General features: G+C 41.9%; 1 long non-coding RNA gene across 1 annotated transcript in view; it reads left to right on the top strand.

Annotated features, from left to right (window-relative positions):
• The first annotated feature begins 2,123 nt into the window (after positions 1-2,123).
• The window catches only part of LOC140487713 (uncharacterized), a 131,289-nt gene continuing 109,734 nt past the window's right edge, over positions 2,124-23,678 (top strand). The window contains exons 1-2 of the long non-coding RNA XR_011962883.1: positions 2,124-2,171; positions 2,343-2,521. This is a non-coding gene — a long non-coding RNA (uncharacterized lncRNA). The remainder of the gene's footprint in view (positions 2,172-2,342; positions 2,522-23,678) is intronic.

Below are 23,678 nucleotides of genomic sequence, written 5' to 3'. Positions count from 1 at the left end.
ATTTTTCAGAAAGGGAGACAGTTTGACTGCTTCATATAAAAATCACAAACCCTTTGGATTACACCTACTCACTTCGCAGTGTGTTTTGGGGACAAGCAGAACCCATTGCTTTCAAAAATGTGTCAGCAGATACAGCTAAGGCCCATCTGGTGATGGTTGCAAAGGTCAGAAATGTCATGTTCCCTGTTGGGAGGAAATGAGGCAGGAAGGCTTGGAAGATAGGAGGTAGAGGCAAATTGAGATACATACCAGTTGTGCTCCTGATGGTGACGTGGAAAAACTAGACTTGCCTTGAACACAGAGGAGAATAGACCATTAAAGTAGGAAAGGCCATATCCAGCAGTTATTCTGCAGCATCTGTGACACATTGCATCAGGAGGTGACCTGCCCATGACAAGCTGTGTGGCTGTAACTGGACGCTCAAAATCCCAAAAAAAGAGAGCAGCAGACAGAAAGGCTTGTCCCATCCTCCCAATGATCAAGCCAAAGATGCTTCCCTCTGTGACCCGAGGATCCCCTCACACTGAAATATTTTATTATTTTTACATCTCTGAGTGTGCCTTCAATTTTAAGGCTCGCTCACATTCTCAAAACTGCTTCATCAGTGTATACCTCTCCCGTTAGGGATTCCAAGACTCTCAAACTGATGGACCCCTACTGGGCCAGCAACAATGAGGGTTCTGTTAGATCTCTGAGGTGGCCAATTGGAAGGCTCCATCCAAGAAAATAATGTTGTGTCTGGTTCCTGACAAGTGGGTCTCAGGAATTGTTCCTGATGTCAAGCTTCGAAAGCCCATGAGAAAAGTCAACCAAAGGTGTCTGAGATCCTAAGGTCGTTATAGGGTCAGAAGAGGCTGGAGTTGCCACAGTTTTCAACACCATCTGACTTTTCCAGCAAATGTGACTGCAATGTGGGCGGAACCATAATGATCTCACCAGGACAGACAAAGTCAAGACCTCAAATGTTGTGATGGGTTCAATGACCTTCATCATTTACAAGGATCTTGCAATTCTTGCACCATCTAAGAATCAAGGTGGAGACCTTTGTGCTGTCTGTTACTCATCGCCATTAGCTATCAGAGGTAGACTTTTTCAAAAGGCATTGCCACGTTGGATAGTTTATCATTGCTGTCAACAGTTAAAACTGTTCAAAGGCTTTTTAAAAATATAACAGTACACATTATCCTCCTTTTGAGAAACATTGCAAGTTGATATAGCTTCCACCAACCATGGACACATCAATTTGGGAACATTTGGGTCCAGACTGAAGAGTTCTCCCAATCAGTTGGCCCTAAGCGTGAGTCGTAGATGGGACACCTCTCCAGTCATACAAAAATCATTGAAGAAATTTGGATAAGTAGCTAAAAATGGAGAGGGAGGGCAGAGATAGAAAGAAGCCTATTGGGTCATTTGTTCTACCCAGTTTGATTGTTTGTAAACCAAACCATCGAAGACCCTGGAAACAAAAAGAATATGGTGGGTGGGAAAAGCCAACACTGTGAGCTGTAACAATGGGGTTCAATGAAAGATTGTGTGAGGGGAGTTGTGTGGAGCCTAAGAATGAATTGGGCTGAATGGTGTGTTTCAGCACTGTATATTTTATGTAAGTAGCAAGACAGGAAAGGGAAGAGGGAAAGAAAGTCAAAGTGAAAATATATAAAATTAGTAACAGGTAATGAATTCAGCTTTTTCCTTAACATAATAATACAAATACACCAAAGGCCTTTCATCCCTGGGAGTGGTGGATTGAGTCCAAATAGTTATCAATTTAAAGGAGCAACAGCTTCAGAAAAGGTATTTGACAAATGCTGTTTTAATGAAGAGAGCATGCCTTTAAGGTGGTTGCTCCCTCCCTCCCCTACTCAGCTCCCTCTGTATACCTCTATAAACCTCAGACAAGGAATGTGGCTGATTGTTAAATCTTATACAAAGAAAGAAACAGAGGATCCTTGTCCTGGGCGGTAAAATGAAAAATGTAGTCACTGTAATGTACTGGAACTTTAAAATAGACAAATGGTAGTATTGGAACAGAGTAGCCATGACAACGGCCAATCAGACTCTGGTAAACTCATTTCCAGCCAGAATATAGAGTTTCAGCTCACAGAACACTTACCAGACGTCAGGAGAAGATCAGGTTCATCCTGCTTTTGCTCTCAAAGGCAATTCAAATGGTGGGCACCAGCATCTAGTTTCAAGATTTTTATTTAAAGCAACATCCAGAACAATTCCAAATATTACAGATCAAAACGTATCCAAACAGCCAAAAAAGAAAAGAAATTGGCTGTGAGTATGAGACATCTTTGTGAGATCAAATGCAAATAATTTCAACCTGATTTCCATAGGAATCGGCTCCTTGTGATGTTTTATGTGCAGCACCATCAGTCTTTGAACAGAGCACATGTTAACTCTTCCAGACCCAGTAAAGAAGGAGCAAATTGCCAAAACTAAAAACAGAAAACGCTGGAAACCCTAAGCAAATCATGCAGCATCAATGGAGAAAGGAACAGACTTAACATTTCAGGTCAGCAATGAGTTTACATCATGATCTGTCTTTCAGATTTCCAGCATTTTGTTTTAGCAAATGACTGCAATCCTTGGCATTCAATTTTATTTAAGATAAATTATTATGAAATCCGTTCAGATCACTCACCAAAATGACCAATGTCATTGACCAGCACATATATCTTTCTAGGCAGGTATGGTACACAGTGAAGCTGCAGGAATCACCAAACTATTTTATTATTGTCCAAAAGGAGGGGATTCCTAGTTTTGATGCACAGCCTCTGTTGAGTTATAGTCATAGAGATGTACAGCATGGAAACAGACCGTTCGGTCCAACCCGTCCATGCCGACCAGATATCCCAACCCAATCTAGTCCCACCTGCCAGCACCCGGCCTATATCCTTCGAAACCCTTCCTATTCATATACCCATCCAAATGCCTCTTAAATGTTACAATCGTACCAGCCTCCACCACTTCCTCTGGCAGCTCATTCCATACCCGTACCACCTTCTGTGTGAAAAAGTTGCCCCTTAGGTCTCTTTTATATCTTTCTCCTCTCACCCTAAACCTATGCCCTCTAGTTCTGGGCTCCCCAACCCCAGGGAAAAGACTTTGTCTATTTACCCTATCCATGCCCCTCATAATTTTGTAAACCTCTATAAGGTCACCCCTCAGCCTCCGACGCTCCAGGGAAAACAGCCCCAACCTGTTCAGCCTCTCCCTATTGCTCAGATCCTCCAATTCTGGCAATATCCTTGTGAATCTTTTCTGAACCCTTTCAAGTTTCACAATATCTCTCCGATAGGAAAGAGACCAGAATTGCACACAATATTCCAACAGTGGCCTAACCAATATCCCGTCCAGCTGCAACTCCTGTATTCAATACTCTGACCAATAAAGGAAAGCATACCAAACGCCTTCTTCACTAACCTATCTACCTGCAACTCCACTTTCAAGGAGCTATGAACCTGCATTCCAAGGTCTCTTTGTTCAGCAACACTCCCTAGGACCTTACCATTAATTGTATAAGTCCTGCTAAGATTTGCTTTCCCAAAATGCAGATTTACTGCCTCTGAGCTGGGAAAGGATGCTACAGTTGGCCTCAGCTCCCTGGGACATGAAAGAGCTGTTCAGCTTGAGTTCATGTTCATCAACATTGTCCACAAAACATGGAAGAATGTACTGACTTCAAGCTATCCCAACAGAGTTTCTCCTGACCAAATAGGGAACAAGCTAACATTAACCATCCAGGTAAGGGCCTTGTGGTGCAGTGTAATGCATCATCCTCTGGGTCAGAAGGTCTGATTTCAACTCCTAGTTGCCCTGGATGTGTGACAGAACTATCCAAACAGATTGAGCAAAAAGTACTTTCTTCATTATCCAAATTTAAATTTCTACGTCCAGGTAGCACAGTTCACCTGCAACTTAAACCCCAGGTAAAGATATTGTCTTCAAGAGAAAAAGGGTGAAAGGTGAAGGAAGAGTAGAAGGTTAAAAGAAAGTGCTGGATGAAACATGAGTGACATTGAAAAGGTGAAGCCACCAGAACAACAGCATAGCTCGTCTCCTTGGAAATGCTGATCCAGTTAATTTTGTAGAGTTGTCTCAGATCAATCTACTTGCTGGGACCCTGCAATGTAGTGGTTCAGATCAGAAATTAAACCACCGGCAACAACCCCTCCCCAAAATTTCACTTATTAGAAACAGTATTTGAAACATATTCCTCAAAACTGAATTGAGCCCCGTCCCCACAAGTGTCAGCCGGCAACTCTACTAAAGAATCTGTAAAGTAGGGTTGACATCCATTTTATTGCTTCCAAGAATGGGGTCAGCTCAGTTTAAGCGCCTGTCTCAAGCATGGAAACAGCAGGAACACTGAGCATGCTGGCTCGGCCTAGGGAGCAGCGCCCAATTACATAGGGAAAGAGTGTCGAATCGTAATGACTGTGCATAAACAAAAGTATGATAAAATCTATGCACATGCATTTTATCAACAAATTCAATTTGAAATATTGTTGATATGGATTGATTTCCTGATTCGAAATCAGGACTGCATTGCTCCTCACCCATGTATTTCATAAAAATAAGATGATATTTCTTTGTGATTGTTCCAAATTGTATTCAGTACAAGCAGGCAAGGAGATCCCAATTAGTGGTAAAACTGCATTAGCCAACCATCCCATTCACTTGAGAGCCAATCCCTAAGTTCCCAGCAGTGACCTATATACACAGGAGATACATCACAGTTACACAGCTTAGAGAGGCCAACCCATGCTTTGAGCTTAGACTTAGCTGCTCTTCACAGTAAGTAATCACTACAAAGTCTCAACAAAGAAATGAAACTAGATTGACCACCTGGTATTGACCTAGGCATGGTAAACAACAAAGCAGAAACAGTAATGTCAACTGTGAAAAGTCCTCCTCACTAACATCGGGGCGGGGGGGAGCGGGTATCAAAATTGGGAGAGCTGTCTCACAGACTTGTCAAGCAACAGCCTCACATTGTTCTACTCATGGGACCATACCTCACAGACACCACCATCACTATCCCTGAATATATCATGTCCCACTGGCAGGACAGACACAACAGAGGTGGCAGCACTGTGGGCTATACAATAAAGGGGGAGTTGCCTGGGAGCCCTCAATATTGACTCTGGACCCAGGGAGTCTCATGGCTTCAGGTTAAACATGGGGAAGGGAACCTCCTGCTGATTACTACATACTGTCCTCCCTCAGCTGAGAATTGAGGGAGTTGTTGAACACTCCTTCATGTTCAACAACACTTGGGGGAACCACAGAGGATGGTAAAGGCACAAGATAAACTCTGGGTGTGGGATTTCAATGTCCACCACCAACAGTGGCTCAGCAGCAGCATTACTGATTGAGCTAGATGGGTTCTAAACAACATAGCTGTTAGACTGGGACTGCGGCAGGTGGTGAGGGAACCAACAAGAGGGAAAAGCATACTTAACCTTGTCCTTACCAATCTGCCAACTATAGAAGCGTCTGTCCATGACAGTATCAGTGAGAGCGACCACTGCACAGTCCTTGTGGAGCTGAAGCCCCGCCTTTACATTGAGACTAACCTCCATTGTGTCGTGTGGCACTATCACCGTGCTAAATGGTACAGACTTAAAACCAATCAGGCAACTCAAGACTGGGTATCCATAAGGTGCTGTGAACCATCAACAGCAGCAGAACTGTACACCAACACACTGTAGCCTCATGGCCTAGCATTTCCTCACTCAACCATTACCATCAATCCAGGGGATCAACCCTGGCTCAATGGAGAGTGAGGAGGGAATGGCAGGAGCAACACCAGACATACCTGAATATGAGGTATCAGCCAGGTGCAGCTTCCACAAAGGACCATTTGTGTGACAAACAGCACAAGTAGCGAGTGATAGAGTTCAGTAATTCCAAAACCAATGGATCAGATCTAAGCTCTGCAGACCTACCAAATCCAGTCGTGAATGGTGATGTACAATTAAACAACTCACCGGAGGAGGGAGCTGTACAAATATTCCCATCCTCAATGATGGAAGAGCCCAGCACCTCAGTGCAAAAGATCAGGATGAAGAATTTGCAGCAATCTTCAGCCAGAAATACCAAGTTGATGATCAATCCTGGCCTCCTGCAGAGATCCCTAGCATCATAGTTGAAAAGTGTGGCGCTGGAAAAGCACAGCAGGTCAGGCAGCATCTGAGGAGCAGGAAAATTGATGTTTTGGGCAAAAGCCCTCTGCTGTCCTCACTTTCTTGCAGCATCATAGTTGTCAGTCTTCAGCTAATTTGATTCATTCCACATGATATCAGGAAATGGTTGGAGGCACTGGATACTGCAAAGACTATGACAACATTCCCATAATAGTACTGAAGACCCATGGTCCAGAACTTGCCACTCCCCCAGCTAAGCTGTTCCAGTCCAATTATAACACTTGTACCTACACAACAATAAAATCAGGGGGAACACCTTCCGCAGGTTGGAATCATACCTGGCATGTAGGAAGAAGTGTTGTGGTAATTGGAAGTCAGTCATCTCAGCTCAAGGACATCTCTTCAGGAATTCCTCACAGTAGTATCTTAGGCCTGATCATCTTCGGCTAATTCATCAGTTACTTTCCCTTAATCACAAGGTCAGAAGAGGAGATGTTCGCCAATGATTGTGCAATGTTCAGCACCATTCACAACTCCTCAGATGCTGAAGCACTCCATGTTCAAATCTAACAAATCTGGACAATTTTCAGGCTTGGGCTGACAAATAACAAGGAACATTCACATCACACAAATACTAGGAAAAGTCCATCCACAACAAGAGACAATCTAATCACCACGCCTTGACATTCAGTGATGCCACCATATTTGAATGCCCCCACTATCAACATCCTTGGGGTTACCATTGACCAACAACTCAACCGGACTGGCCATTTAAACACAGTGGCTACAAGAGCAGATCAGGGACGAGGAATGCTGCGGTCAGCAACTCCCCTCCTGACTCCCCAAAGCCTGCCCATCAGCTATGAGGCACAAATTAGGAGTGTGATGGAATACTCCCTATTGCCTCTCCCATTCCCAAACTCTCAAGAAGCTTGACACCATCTAGGGCAAAGCAGCATGCTTGATAGGCATCACATCCACAAATATCAATTTATTCCAGCACACTCAAGGGTAGCAGTGTGTGCTATCGACAAGATGCACCACAGAAATTCACCAAAGTTCCTTTGACAGCATTTTCCAACCACACAACCACTTCCATTTAGAGGACAGGGGCAGCAGATACATGGAAACACCACCACTTGTGAGTTCCTCTCCAAGCCACTCACCATCCTGACTTGGAAATATATCCCTATTCCTTCACTGTTGCTCAATCAAAATCCTGGAATGGCCTCAGCAAAGGGCATTGTGGGTCAACATACAGCAAATGAGCTGCAGCACTTCAAGAAGGCCCTGCCTTCTCAAGGGCAACTTGGAAAGGGTAATGAATCCTGGCCAGCCAGTGATGCCCACATCCCATGAGTGAATAAGAGAAAAAGATTGATTGAGCTGTGAAGACATTCATTCAGACATCATCATCTCTATAGTTTGATGTCTGAAAGCTTTAAGCTCTGTCTGAAATAGAATTAGAAATAGCCAGCAAGATGGTTCACTTCATTTCTATAAACATATGGATGGAACTGAAGGACTCTGGGAGTGTGCCAAATGCCAACCCAGCATTGACATATTGATAGCTAGCTGCCTGCATCACTTCTGATGAAGAGACACCAAACTCGAAATATTGACTCTGCTTTCTTCCCACAGATGCTATGAGACCAGGTGAATTTTGCCAGCAATTTCTGTTTTGGCTTTTGTGCCAGCACCACTTCGATGTCTAGAAACTGTTTAATAGTTCCTCAAGGACAAATCTGACTAGCTACCTCCTAGTCTGAATGGGGGATTTGGGAAGGAGAGAGAGAGAGAGAGAGAGAGATGATTGTAAGGAGTTTGGATAGAAGCCAGAACTGTTGTGGATCCAGGAAGTGGGTCACAGCTTCTCCAGTTGGCTCCATAATCAGATGTGTGTGTTTTTTTATTTCACTTTCAGTGGTGACCTCTTTGGTCTCTGTAGGGACTATTGGTCAGGCCACATGTAAACATGATTAACCCAAATGTAAACAGACCAACACTGCAGCCCAGTCTCAGGAAGGGAGGCTTAAACTGGCATTAAAGAGCATTAATGCCAGAGTCAGACAGAAACTGGGTGATTATAATAAAGCATATATAATAAGGCAGGCAGTGAGTTTCTATAAAATGGATGCAGTGTCAACATTGTCTCTGAATTTTGTGGGAGCTGGTGTGATAAACAGCTGTTCCCTCACAAGTATTTTGAAACTGCAGATTTCCAAAATATGGATTGACCTTATAGAGGTTTACAAAATTATGAGGGGCATGGATAGGGTAAATAGACAAAGTCTTTTCCCTGGGGTCAGGGAGTCCAGAACTAGAGGGCATAGGTTTAGGGTGAGAGGAGAAAGTTATAAAAGAGACCTAAGGGGCAACATTTTCACGCAGAGGGTGGTACGTGTATGGAATGAGCTGCCAGAGGAAGTGGTGGAGGCTGGTAAAATTGCAACATTTAAGAGGCATTTGGATGGGTATATGAATAAGAAGAGTTTGGAGGGATATGGGCCAGGTGCTGGCAGGTGGGACTAGATTGGGTTGGGATATCTGATCAGCATGGACAGGTTGGACCGAAGGGTCTGTTTCCATGCTGTACATTTCTATGATTCTTTATAATTGAACACCCAGTGTGGCCATTCATTTCCAATTGCTAAACAGATGCAAGTTCATGACACGTGACGTGAAGAAGATGTTTTACTGTACGCTAAAACCCAACATTATTCTTTTCTTCTCTAACTCAACCGCTGAAGTGATAAGTTATTACTTTATTAGGTTTCTCAGTTAATCTTGTCACTTGTGCATCCTGTTTCATTTTGTTACTTCTGTCATCAGATCTCTGGAATATTTGATGCTCTCTCCAGGACAATTTAACGCAACACCCATGAGCTCAGTTCTATCACCCGAGGTGCATTATCCACGTGCACTGTGCCGTGAAAGGGTGGGATATTCATCCTGACATTGCTGGGGTCACAAGGGGTAAGGAGAGGCATGCTCTGGGCTGGATAATTGCCCCATGTACATAGATAATATGTATCTATCTGTACAGAGATGTCGCATATAGGGTGAAGAGTGGTGTATTTATTAGCTGTCAGTCTCTGGCAGCACTGAGCTACACGAAGCAGGACAGCATAAAATTATCATACACAAGCATGAAATTACAAGATCACTCAGAATTTCCACAACAAAATTATTTCATTTCGGAGAAGACCGTTCTCCCATTTTTTAAGCTTTGACACCTGGGCTGCCAACACTCCAAATCGGAATTTCACTGGCACCATGGTAACGAGCAAGGACGTAAACTAGCCATGGATATACATAATCCTGTATACCTTAATGGCTTTCCAAAACCCCCGTGGGACTTGCAACTAAATAAATGTTGCATGCAACAACAAGTACATTATAATACAAAGAGCATAGTGAATAATCTGATACCTCACTGTAACAAATAACCTTGTAATAACCTTCCATCAGACATGTGATTGATAAACTCACATTTTCTCCAGTCTCAACAGCACTGCTTTACGCTCAATAATATAAAGAGAAATTAATTACTGTCTTTAGAAACTTGTAGCATTCAGCTCCGAGGAAGCTAATTGTACCCAGTTTAGTACTCAGCTGGAAATTACGCATCTATTTTGGGATAGGATAGGGTGTTGGGGGTGGGGTGGCAGGGAGGGTTGTCAGGCGATATTTTCTAAATGCGTTATTCCCACTGTTGAGGCCATCATTGAATATTTGTTGAAACAACCATCTATTCATTTTATATATATTGAATCACAAATTAATATATTCTTCCCCTTTGTTGTCTGTAGTCAATGGGAATGCTGTCTCCTCTACACTTAATCCTTTTGCTTTTACATCTGAATTTAGTAAACGGAGAAAAATATAGCTCCAGGATTCTCTTGTCCCTTCACTGTTCCAAAGTTTCCCTGCTACCCCAACTTGACCTTTTTTTGGTCTACTTTCTACTCAATGTGTGGAATATAGTGCAAAGGAAAGGAATATTCTGTAGCTGCAGTTAATATTTAATATTTCCATTCAACACAGGTTAGAAACATTGTACAGCTCTACCAAGAACTCAGAGGTCAAATTAGGAACAGCTTTAAACATCAGAAAGAGCTCCTGCAACATCAGCTCCTTCCGGGACTTAATAATGGATGGACTCATTGCAGAGTAATGTTCCCCACTTACTGCACCGTCCAGCGCTCCCAGTTCAACTAACACAATAGGTGAAGTGCAGAGTCATAGACCCATAGAAATGATACAGCACAGAAGGGGACCGTTCTGTCCATCTTGTCCATGCTGACCAAAGTTACTTAGATGCCCTTTCTCATCTCACCTTCCCGGACACGGCCCATTGCCCTGCAGATTACAGTACTCCCGGTGCAGATCCAAGCACATTTTAAAAGTGTTTATAGTCTCTGCCTCCACCATCAACTCAGACAGAAAATTGCAGTCATCCATCACATTCTGTAAAAAAAGTGTTTCCTCACAGTCCATCTAATCCTTCTACTACCACTTAGCTTGAGTCTTTGACCCTGTTTTTTTTTAAATTCTCTGCCAAGTAAAATAGGTTCCTCCCACCTATTCTACTCCTATTCCCTTCAGTTGCATATGCCTCAAACATGTCACCTCTCAGTCTTCTCTGTTCAAAAGAAAACAACCCCAGCCTTTCCTGGAATTGTAGGCCAGGTATTGCTTATAAATGCTGTTTGATTGATAGAGAAGATATTGATAATAAGGAACTTCAGGCTATTCCCTTAATGAGAACCTGATCTGCAGAATTGATCTGATGGCTCTGTCGGTAGATTCAATATGAACCCCCATGATCTTCTTATGCTTCTTCAATATGATGCCTCAAGTGAAATATCAAGCATTCCCAAGTCCACCAGTGTCTCACTTCACCACTTACTATGCCTTGTGTAATCGCTCTGAATCAGATCATCAATGTGATGTTAAATTTGGACTCTAGGCCCATGTGTGCTGGAAGCTGTGTTGTCACTGAATCCCTAAAAATCTTGAAAGAGGCCATTTGGCCCATCGAGTCTGCACCAACCCTCTGAAGAGCAAACCATCCAAACCCAAACGCTATCCCCATAACCCCCATTTAACATAGCAAATCCACCTAACCTGATTATCCTTGGGTGTAACAGGACAATTTAGCATGGCCAATGTACTTAGCCAGCACATCTTGTGGGTGGAAACTGGAGCACCCATCGGAAAGCCGCACAAACACAGGGAGAATGTACAAACCCCACACAGACAGTCATTTAAGGCTGGAATTGAACCCTGGCACAGTGAGGAAGCAGTGCTAACCACTGAGCCACCATGTGTCTTCCTCAAAGTCTTTTCCTGTGGAACCCTAAAGGACAATGGACATGAGGGCTTTCTTTCTATCTGCCAAAGTTGGCCTCAACTTGAGATCTGAAGGGACTATTTCAACTTCCCAAATCCAGGGAGACAGACAGAGGAAATTTTTAAGATAACACTGAGGGGCTCACATTGTGTTTGCAGTATGTCTCTACCTTCTTAACATATTTGAAATCTAGCTTAGAAAGAACAACGGGTCCAGGACAGCACAGCACAAACTTAATTGGTGAGATCACATCTTGATGACATATCATGATAGATTGCTATTTAATTTCAGATGGGCTAGGGGATGGAAAACCACAGAACCCACGTGACAGCAGGCAGCATCATAACCACAAGAATCATCACTGCTTAGGTCATGAAAGGTTTCATAATGGACACCTTGGACCTACCCTGCCTTGGGTCTCTCATTTCATGAACTTTACAGATTGTACCTCCCCATTCCAATCCTCATGTAACCTGTTTGGGATGACCTGAATTTCCCCCCATCCCCAGAATTTTCCATTTTTTTCCAGGACTGACTCCAGGTACAGCCAGGGTTCAGGTATTAATATGAGGCCTGGAAGTGAAAATCTCTATGAGCACACATGCTGAGGGTCTAGATGCTTTCTCGTGATCATCATAAGTTTGGGCCCCTGCAGACTCCATTTTCTCCTTGAGTCAAGAAATAAAAGACCTCCTGTGTCAATTGAATTGCCTCAATCCAATATTTAACAACAAATCTCATCTGATTGACAAAATTCTCGACATTGAATATTTTACATGGAAAAGCCAGAAATAAAAACCTAAAGAGCTGCGGCTGCTGCAAATCAGAAGCAAAAACAGAAATTGCTGAAACAGCTCAGCAGGTCTGGCAGCATCTGTGGAGAGAAATCAGAGTTAATGTTTCAGGTGCATTAATCCTTCCTCAGAACTCAAAAAGCCAGATATAAGTTGTTTAGTTGGAAGAAAGCAAAAAGAAGATGTACCACATTAGATGGGAGCAAGCTTAAATCTTAGAAACAGGTAGAGAGACTGGATCGATAAGAAGTTTGCGGTTTAAATTCCAACTGTGACTTATTCCCTTGCAACTGTTATTCAATATCTAAATCACGTTAATCTTTCAACTCTCCTCTCAAGATCTGTCAGTCTCTTTATAGTCAGAAGGAAGTCTGTGTATTCTTGGCATTCTTTTCCCTCTTTGATATCTGTGGACAATTGTTTACCTTTACTTTGTTTGAGATATGTTTATGGCTTCAGTTGGAAAATATAAGGTTACCAACTCTTTTTTTCATAAAGGAGGAAGATTTTCATGGGCCACTTTGTTTACAATTTCAGAAGGATTACTGATAGAGGAAGAATTTCTCAGCTCACCTGGACATGCTTCACAATATAGATCTGAAAAGTGCACCACGAGTTATTATCTTCTGATATTTGAAGCCCTTGTTTGCAATCTCTTTGAGTATTCTAACAGAAGGTTTAACCCTTGGTGGTTGCCTTCAGTAAAACAGTGAAGCAAGTGGCTTGATACCCAAGTGTGCTAAAACATTCATACAATACGATGATGCAGAGTAATTTCCAGCCTTCTGAATGTCAATGTTTTGAAGTGCTGCAATTTAAGCAAATATTTAAAAGGACTTCAACCATGAATTATGTCAGGACTGCAGAGTCAGATTAGAAATAATATTGGGTGCATTTGAAAGGGTTAAGCAGAGTACCCACTGCTTGAATTGTTTAAAGTAGATATTACACACCCAGCCCTCGCAGCCTGACATTTTACATTCTCCAGAAAAACACAAAGGATTGAAGCTATTCCCATGATCCCATATTCTGCATCTCTAACTGTGAGCTCAGGTGCAGCACCATTTGCCCCGGACCAGCTCATCAACATGAAGGCTGAACTCATCCTCTCTGCATCGCTCCTGCCACTGGGCTGATTAATTGGCTTCTGGTAACAGCACCTGAATACTAAACACCACAGCCCCATCTCTCAGCTTCTTCCATCCCTGAGCCATTTACATATTGTTCTGCATTCTCTTCTTTTCAACAGAGAGAGAGAAAAAAAAATCCCACAGTGGCCATGTAATTCAACACACTGACAGAGGGCACTTGGTCTCCTATGACAAATTTGAACGATGCTTCAGATGTTCATCTAACGAAAACTAAACATTTTCTTTAACGGCTGATTATGATATTAGCTTGAGAAGGCATACTGACTGTGTGCAGACCTGGTTATTGCATCTTCATCACATTCCATCACAATCACTCCTTCCCTCCAAATTCCCTTACGTTGTATTTGTGTAAAGCAGAATTGAGAATGTGTGCACCAGTTGAGGTGACTGATACTGCCGACAGGATTTGGGGCACATTCATGTCTTCCACACTCAGTATTAGCATCAAGCAGTCCTATTTCAGTGACAGAAAGATAAAAGTTAAGTAAACAATGAAGCTCTGCCTATTAAGCTCCACAGGTACAATGTGGATCAACTGCAGAATAAAGCTTTGCCTATTATATCCTACCAACAATCTTGGCCTGAACCTCAGAAGGGTGCCTTCTAACTGAGCCATTCAGCAGCTTCAAGCATGTGATTAGCAACTAGTATCAAATGTTGGAGACAGTTTGGGCTGTGGGTCAAGGTTTAGACATCTGCAACTAGCAGGGTGGGTAAGGGGAATCAATAGATGCAGCATATCTGGAGTGACAGAAGAGTAAAAGTAGGTCATTTTCAGCCTTGCTGACTGTAAATAAAGGGAAGCCATGAAGATGAGAGTGGGGCAAGTGACCAGCAATTTCAAATATTGGATAAGAATCCAAAATGATAGACAAGAGGGAAGATCTAGGGGCTGACAAAATGACCTGAGACAGTAAAAAGACAGAAAATGCAATGTGAGCTTTCATAACAGACCTGGGAGAGATAACTGTACGAGGAAACATTCATGTTCTGGAAACAGAACCTCTGATCATTGGAGAGAGAGTTCCTGTAGCAGTAGTTCTGAAATACAAAGGAGGGCAAGCAAAGGATGTAGCTTGATAGGTTAGGCAATAGAACAGGGAGGATAGACCAACTTAAGAAGTAGAAGCCCTGACAACACTGATATTTTAGAGGCTGCCGACAAATTAGAAAATGCACTAATATGAGAGGCAAAACATAAAGAAACGGATAGTTGCAAAGAATATAATGTCCATACTGAAGTGTCAGATAGGGGCCAATCAGCCTAATCAAGCGAATAGATATGCACAGAAAAACATCTTCCAATATGGGATATATGAGGCTAAAGCGAGACTAGTGGTTCAGGGTTTGCAAAGAGATGGAAAAATCAAAGGATTTCAGCGTATTCCCCCCACCAGAGGGAAAAGAAATGCTGAAAATTTTCTTAGCTCTGTTGACCATGTATTCATAGGAATCCAGGTCAATCAATATGAGAGCTGTATTTTCCAAAGCAGAAAATTTCAGAGAGAAAGTGTTTTTAAAACTGCCTCAAGAGGCAAAAAAATGTAGAAGAGAAATTGTGGAAACAAAACAAGTGTGTTCAGGGATTGAATCAAGGCTATTCTATCTCTTAGTTAGGCCAAACTTGCGGAAAATAAGCTGGACTCAATAGAAAGCAGACCCTACAATGTTCTATTGGTTACTCAAGCAGAAGATTTCAGGTACCTTTCTGATGTTTGTCAATGATTTGCTTTGGGGAGATTCAGTGGAAGTTGAACAATCTTTTATATTTAAGATTGAAAGTGACTTTAAGACAGGCTTCAAGGACCTTAAATTATCCAGGCTCAAGCAGTAAGTAGAATTGGCTAGGGTAACCTTGAATCAACAATTTTATCTCTAACATGTTGCTTCTGTCCCAATAAATTGTGTGAGGTTATCATAGAAAGGTGATCTTGCATTAAAAGAAGAAACAGACCAGTTAGGAAGTTTAATTGAGCAGTTAAATTGGCTATGTACTCATATAAAACTTAATGTTGGTTACAGTGCATTGGAACTAAGTCCTATGATGAAACACACTAAAATTGAAAATGGTTTCAGGACAAATAAACTATTACAAAAATACTAAATTCAGGGAAATGTGTACTCAAGCATTGGATGACCTGAAGGATAGAAAATTAGTTTTTATTCATCCTCCCATGCCAATCTTCCAGATTGCACACCTGGATTTATAATATTCTTAGTGGGTGAAAATCGAAAGTGTTGTCCCTGGGACTAGGAAACTATGAAAATATAAAGTGGCGATAAAAGTACCTTAGATACAGACATACCAAATTGAGTAGAAGCGGTGAATATGGGGTTCTGCTTTTCACATCTTTTGGGGAATCCTATAAAATGGACCATACTGGAAATGATTTGCTCATTGGATGTAGATAATCATTCTGTAAGGGGAAATGCACATTTGAAACAGAGTATGACTTGGAAAAGGTTAAGGATTGAGTTTGCTAGTATAAATGAAACACTGCAAAGAATACATGGTGGAATGAGCCAATACAAGTCACCAGTTGTCTGACTGGTTTACAAAAATGAACACTTATACAGAGACCATTGGAGGTCCTCAAAAAGGAACACTTTATTCTTTGATATGCTACACAGAATATGGAAAATCATTCTTTTACATTTGCTATTGAAATATTGTGTATATTGTAACATTTTAATTTGAGGAAAATGATATCAATGGGATGTTAATTGTATTACCAAGATTAAGAGTACACAATTGATTAAGAATCTTGTGCTCCCACAAAAAGACTTCTGGGATGCTGGATGTTGGTTAGGAGGAGGTAGATGCATGTAATGTTGCACTGTCAATAAATCTAGTATTAAGCTAAATAATAAGCTTTTGTTCCTAATTTACCATATGACTTCTGAATAAATGAGCCTACAGCACTGCTGCCTCACAGCACCAGGGACCTGGGTTCGATCCCACCCTCGGGTGACTGTCTGTGTGGAGTTTGCACATTCTCCACATGTTTGCGTGGGTTTTGTCCAGGTGCGCCGGCTTCCTCCCACAGTCCAAAGATGTGCAGGTTAGATGAATTGGCCATGCTAAATTGCCCATAGTATTCAGGGATGTGTAGGTTAGATGCATTAGTCAGGGGAACTGTAGAGTAATAGGATATGGGAATAGGTCTGGCTGGGATGAACTTTAGAGGGTTGGTGTGGACTTGTTGAGGCAAAATGCCCTGTTTCTACACTGTAGGGATTCTATGATTCTATGATTAATTCCCAGGCTATTTCTCATGGCCTCATCAATTCCAACAGACCCAATTAACCTATCTTTCCACACCTATTGTCTTCTCCAAAGCCCTGACCACTTTTCCTATTGGCTCCTACATCCAAAACAAACCAGAAAAATCTTTGTAAATATAATTGGATCAGTTACCTATGGAACAAGTGCTAACCCAATACAATTTTACCAATGTGTTAGATGTGACACTGAACTCCCTCCACCCTGGAATGTCTGCAGCTTGTCAACCCAAAGGAGGCAAGTGCTTGAGGTCAGAATACTGTGAAGATAATAGGCAATCTAGAGATTGGAGGTGCAAATCAACAAGTCCAAAGTCATGTACAAGGAATATTTGCTGGAAACAAATGTCAGGAAGGGATTTAGCAGTGGAGAAGCATCTGCTGCTTCTTCCAGCTGGTTCATGCCTGTCTTTCATCCTGCATTCTCTAATCCCACCCACCTCAGTATCTATCCCACTGTAGACATGAGGAAGGATTTTAGCAGCCCTGGCAAATGCAACAACTGATTCGCCTACCCATCCCCTCAATACTGGCCACCATCTCTGACTGGATGGTGATCCTGGAGGTACCCACTTCATGAGATGACATTCAGAAGATTGGACTGATGGTCCAGTTAATGCAGCAATTGCATTTGTATCCTGAGAGTAAAACTGCCATCTGGAAAGAACACCAGGAGGAAACATTCAGCCCAGAAAGGTAAGCACCGCAAAATATACCTGGAGCATCCGGCAATGTGTGCTGAATTGGATATGAGCAACAGGAAATAGAGACAAAATGTAGTGAAAGATGTTACAACTACAATTAGGTACTGCAGTGATTGGAACCATGGCCAGGTGCATCTCATTGTCTATGAAATTGTTGTTTGGGGCTGTTAACCTGGACCAATCATGGAGCCCTAACTGACAGATATGCGGTAGCTTGCTGGGTCTGTATTGTCTGCACTTTTGTATGTAACAGTATTGTCTCATGTACAAATGTCATTGTTGATATCTTTTCATATTTGAAACTGGGATTTGGGGTTTGTCCTCACTTCCCTGTAAACTGGTTGAACGGTAGGGTTTGGGGCCTTGCTTTGCTGCTCCTCTCCCTTGTAAAATTGCTGTTGTATACAGCTGTAAATGTTAACTGTTTTCTATAAACTCTTTTGGAATTGTTTAATAAAATAAAAAAAATAGGAGATTCAGAAGGTCTCCTCAGTTTAGGGACAGGTTTTGAGCTGGTTGGTCATAGTTGATGTGCTGTGTACATGTAAATAAAGGTGACTTGGTGATGGGATAATGGCCTGTGTTCAGTTATTTCAGGTACTAAGGCTACTTAACCAAATAGCCCAGTACATGAATATGGATAGAGAACTGGTTCTTTAGAAGATAGAAAATTGGATAAAGGAGGCATTTTTAGGATGGCAACTTTTAATTGGTGGATGTCACAGGGATCAAGGCCTCAATTATTTACAATATTTGTATTAATGACTTGGATGAGAGAAATTATTATACTGTCACCAAGTTTGCAGATGAATTTCTTTGCTCAGAGGATGTTAAATCTGGAATTCTTTACCATAAAGTTGTATCATTACTAATATTCAAGGCTGTGATTGAGAGATTTTTACATTGGTAAGGGAATTAAGGGTAATTGGGAAAAGGCAGAAAAGTGAGGTTGAGAATTAACAGATCAGCCACGGTCTCAGTGAACTCTGGAACAGATTCAATGGGCTCAGTGACCTACTCCTTCTCCAGCATCTTAAAATCTTAATCCACCACCAAGAATATGTTAATGTCTGGATGCTCTGGAAAGTTGATGTGAGGGTTGTTGAAGATCCCCAGAGTGTGCAAATACTGTGGCCATTGTGGCTGCAACCTCAATCCTATTCAGCTGGACCTCAAGTGAATCCTGTGGTGCATCAGTCTCTGGATAACCTAGGGTAGTTTTTTTGTGGACCAATGCAAGCAATAGCTTCCCTATAATCACCTTCCTCAGCTGACTGTGTGTCCAAGCCAATTCATGTGGCAATGTCATTTGAATCATGACCATAAGTCTGCAAAATAACATAAGACCATAAGATATAGGAGCAGGATTTGGCCATTCAGCCCATCAGGTCTGCTCTATTATTCAATCATGGCTGATGTTTCTCAATCTCATTCTCCTACCTTCTCCCCATAATCCTTGATCTCCTTACTAATCGAGAGCCTATCTATCTCTGTCTTAAGTACACTCAATGGCCTCCACGGTCCTCTGTGATAATGAGTTTCACAGATTAGCCACTCACTGGCTCAAGAAATTCCTTCTGATCTCAGTTCTAAAGGGTCATCCTTCACTGAGGCTATACCGTTGAGTCCTAGATGGAAACATCTTCTCTATGTCCACTCTATCCAGGCCTCTCAGTATTCTGTAAGTTTCAATGAGATGCACCTCCTCCCCCACCACCCTCCCATCTTTCTAAACTCCATCGAGTATATACCCGGAATCCTTATATGACAGCCCTTCACCCCCAGGATCATTCTAAACCTCCTCTGGATACCCTTCAAGACCAGCTCATTCTTTCTCCGGTACAAACCCAAACATTGCTCACAATATTGCAGGTACAGTCTAACCACAGCCATATACAGCCTCAGCAGTACACTTCTGCTCTTGTATTCTTGTATGCTTCCATTGTTCCTCCCAAAGTGCATAACCTCACACTTTCCCACAGTGTATTCCATTTGCCACTTCTTTGTTCACTGTCCTAGCCTGTCCAAGTCGTTCTGCAGCCTTCCTGCTTCTTCAACACTATTATACTATTATATTATCACTTTTTTTTGAAGATATTTTTTGTTTGTCAGTATCGCTGGGTCATGAATCAACATTTCTATTCCCACATTGCAATAATGATTACATTTCAAAAAATACTCTGTTGACAGTAAAGTACTTTGAGGCACGTGGTGATCAGAAAGTGCATTGTAAGTGTATGATTCTTTCCTTGGTTATTTGGCTGCTAAATGTTTTTTATGATTTGCCCTATTCCACTGGTAGCTCTTCAGAAGCTCTTTGAGACTGGACTAATTTCTTCAACTGACTTGCTTTACATCTCTGTTATCCTTCTCAGATATTATCTTCCAAAAATTTGGTTTCACATTTTTCAAAGCTGACTATGCTCTGCAAAGTGCTGGATCATTACTGGAAGATGGACTGAAATGTAAGAGAATTACAAAAGCAGCCATAAATAGATGAACATGTTTCCTTTGTTGTTGCAGTGTTATCTGTCATGATAGGCTGAATCCTAGCAGAAATCGGCAAAGTGTCACTTTTCATGGGTTTCATGTTTGGGTGTCTGTAATGCTGTTGCCCTCTGAAGGACCTCATATCATTCAAAATTGAAGATCCCTCCGTCACAGACCACAACACTTAACTTGCCCATTCCAGGTGTGGTATCAACCATTTTCAAATTCATTGCGCACTGCACTTGTACAGAATGATGGAAGGAAACAGCAATTGTTCCTCACTGTGTGAGTCCCAGGTTCAGCACCCGGAGGAATCCCACGCAGAATGTGGAAACTCCACACAGACAGTCACCCGAGGCTGCAATCGCACCCAGGTCCCTGGTGCTGTGAGGCAGCAGTGCTAAACACTGTGCCACCATACTGCCTACCACTGACTCCTTAAACTGGTGGCACTGGACCCACAAGGCTGACCATGGTCCAACCCTAACCATAGAGGTATGAAGCACTTGGCCATAACTGTCCCAAGCCCAAGTCCTGGATGTCAATGGCTGCCATTGACATTCTCTGCTGTGACACCCTTCCTAAAAGCCTTCTTCCTTGACTTTGCTGAGGAATACTCCCCTTTACACTTTGAGACATGGCTGTTTACATGAAACACATGTAATGTTTTTGACATGTATGCAGCTGGTATGTGATGCAGTTTTGAGGTTAATATAGTATGGTGCTGTGCAGAAACATGTCTGCATCCTTGACTGATGATTGCTGGCAACCATGCTCTGCTTTGTGCCATTTCTAAAAGGCAAGGCAGATAAACTGAGAGCTTTTTAAGGTTTGGATGAGGGGACAAAGGACAAAAATACAAGGCAAGGCATGGATGCTGTGAACATCAAGGCAGGCGCAAAGTGAGCAATTGCTGAGAGAATAGCTGGGAATCACTAAGAAGCAACCTAAAACTAACCAAGAACTGGGAGTCCATCCCTGCATGCAAAGTGTCCTTTCAGCAGCATTGTACTGAGAGGTGCCATTACTGCTATTCTTTTGGAGTGTAAAGTTCAGAGGTGTACCATAAGTGTATTGGAGATCTGCCATGATAAAGCAATGAGATGTGTCGGATGCCAAGAGCTACAGACATGGTGTGTGTGTGTGTGGTCACTGCCCACAGTGTGCCCTGAGAAGTTGGTGCCAGGTTTCCAAGATGGAGGTCTGAGGAGCAAGCAGTGATCTGCAGTAACCAGGTATCTGCTCTGACTATCATGTCAGCAATTCTTGATGTCTTGTTTCTATCCAGTGGGTGGGGAATAGCATATCAATGAGGCAAAGTTAGGTTTTACAGAGTGATAATCTGTATAAATAACCTCCTGTTGCTCACTCTTCACCATTTTAAGCCTTGGTTGGAAATGGAACTTTTTTGCTCGCAATGTCAAGAAGGTGCTCACTAGACGTCATAACTGTTTTCCCCAATTTCTCACCATGGCCCACATCAGTCAGGAGATGGAATATTCCATCTGATATTTTCAGTAGTCAGGTCATCCTCCAGATTGATCACATGTACAGATGTACTGCCAATTTCTTCTCCGGGTTTAAATAATAATAAAATACTGTGGATATTCGAAATTTGAAATAGAACCAAAGTGCTGGAGAAACTCAGCAGGTCTGACACTTCTGTGGTAGAACAACAGAACTTTTTTTTGTGTTTAATCTGACTCATCTCACTGAAGAGTTTAACTTCACATTTAGCCTTTTTGTACTACATCTACCATATATTTGCCCCCCCCCCCCCCCCCCCACTCATTTGTCCAAATAATCTTGAAAAGCTCCCTTGCCTCCTCATCACAACTTACAATCCTGAACAATTTTTTGTCATCAGCAAACTTGGATATGTCCCATTTGGTTCCCTCATCCAGGCCATTTTTATATATCATGAATAGCTAAGGACAAAGCACTGTGCCTTGTGGGTACCCCTCGAGTCATTGCCTGCCCTTTGGAAAAAGACCCATCTTTATTCACTCTGTTTCCTGTCTGTCAACAAATTCTCATTCCATACTAATATATTATCTCCTATACCATGTGCTTTACCTTTCTTCACTAATTTCTTGTGAAGGTCATTATCAAAAGTCTTCTGAAAGTAGGTCTGATGGTGTCAAATAGTGTATTTAATTTGTCACACAAAGGAGAATTTAGGGATGTAGTCAGTCTCCTGAATATAATTAGTCAGTTCTGCTAAAACGTGGTGGTTCTGTTTTTGTGCAACCCTGTGTTATAAGAAAATTGCATAATAGCAGCACCATTTGAACATCAAATTGGGCTGGAATCGCATTATAACCAATACATGCTTTTAAAGTTCACGCTGTAGAAAGTGTCCCCAATTCATCAATCGTGTTACAACGAATTTGCATTAACAAAATGCGCATTATTGCAGAATGACATGCATGTCCTTGGAGATGGAAAATGACAGTCATAATCTTCCAATGTGGTTCAGAAGGAATCCTATGTTGAAGGAGAAGTCTCTTGTTTGTTATTGTTGATGGAGTTGACATTTGTCACATGACTTGATTACCTTTACCATTGTCCATATTTTATACCAGGCCAAAGAATGGATTCACACCAATCTTTCTGCTCCCTTGTGACCTATATGTATATGGTTTAGCATGTCTTGACGTAGAACTTAGAGAATTACTTGGTGGCCTTTGCTGATTATAGTCCTAGAGTGTCCTTGTTTGACCCTGAATGTTCAGAAAGAATGCACCAGCTGAGGCACCTGTTTGATGTATTCAGGCCACCCTGTGATAATGATCTTTTTGCTTTTGCAGTGGTCATTCTCTGACAGAACAGACTGAATCTGCTCTACCTGGCTGTGGCCAAAGTTAGTGAATGAGATCAATGTTGCAATGCAGAATCTTTGGTATAGCAATTGACTGGTTTCTTACTTCATGGATCATAATAATACAAATCTGTGGAGACTGGCATCCCAACAATTGAAGTTCCTCCTGTACCAAAGGTGGAAAAGGTCTTAGATGCCCATCTCGATAAGCCATTATTAACCTTGAAGACAGATAATGTCAATGCAAGGGATAAATTAAAAATCTCACAACACCAGGTTATAGTCCAACAGGTTTATTTGGAAGTACTAGCTTTCAGAGTGCAGCTCCTTCATCAGCTTCAGTGAAATCATGTTCTCTATCCTAGTTTCAACACCTGCCTATGAATTTGACTCTCTCACCTGGCTGTTGTCAGTATGACATGAACAGAGGCTTGTGTATCCCGCAGTTGACTCCAACGTTAAGTTGATCATTTGAAGTCTGTAAATTGTTTTCAGCATCTGTGAAGCATTTTCAGTCTTTCAAATCTGTGCAACCATTTAATCTGGTCATAAATGATGAGTATTGGTCCTATATGTCTAACACAAATCGATCACCCTCAGTTTTGAAATTCTGAGTTGGCCTTGTGCCAACAATTTTCTGAGGAGAGAGTTCTAGATTCTAATTATCTTCCTGTGACAAAAGTTTCCTGGCATCAGACCTGAAGGACATAACTCTAAATCTAAGGTTACACTTTCTAATCATATAATTTTTATAGCATGGAAGAAAGTTCTTCAGCCTACTGTGTCCATGCCAGCAAGCAAATATTCATCCATTCTAATCCTATTTCCAGTACTTTGTGAGGAAGCAATGGCCTACAGGTATCATCACTGGACTGTTAATCCAGAAACCCAGATAATGTTCTTGGGACCTGGATTCCAATCT

The sequence above is a fragment of the Chiloscyllium punctatum genome, chromosome 17, assembly GCF_047496795.1.
Source record: "Chiloscyllium punctatum isolate Juve2018m chromosome 17, sChiPun1.3, whole genome shotgun sequence".
Taxonomy (NCBI): Eukaryota; Metazoa; Chordata; class Chondrichthyes; order Orectolobiformes; family Hemiscylliidae; genus Chiloscyllium; species Chiloscyllium punctatum.
Note: the sequence above shows the minus strand (reverse complement) of the source record. Positions and strands in the feature narration are given on the sequence as shown.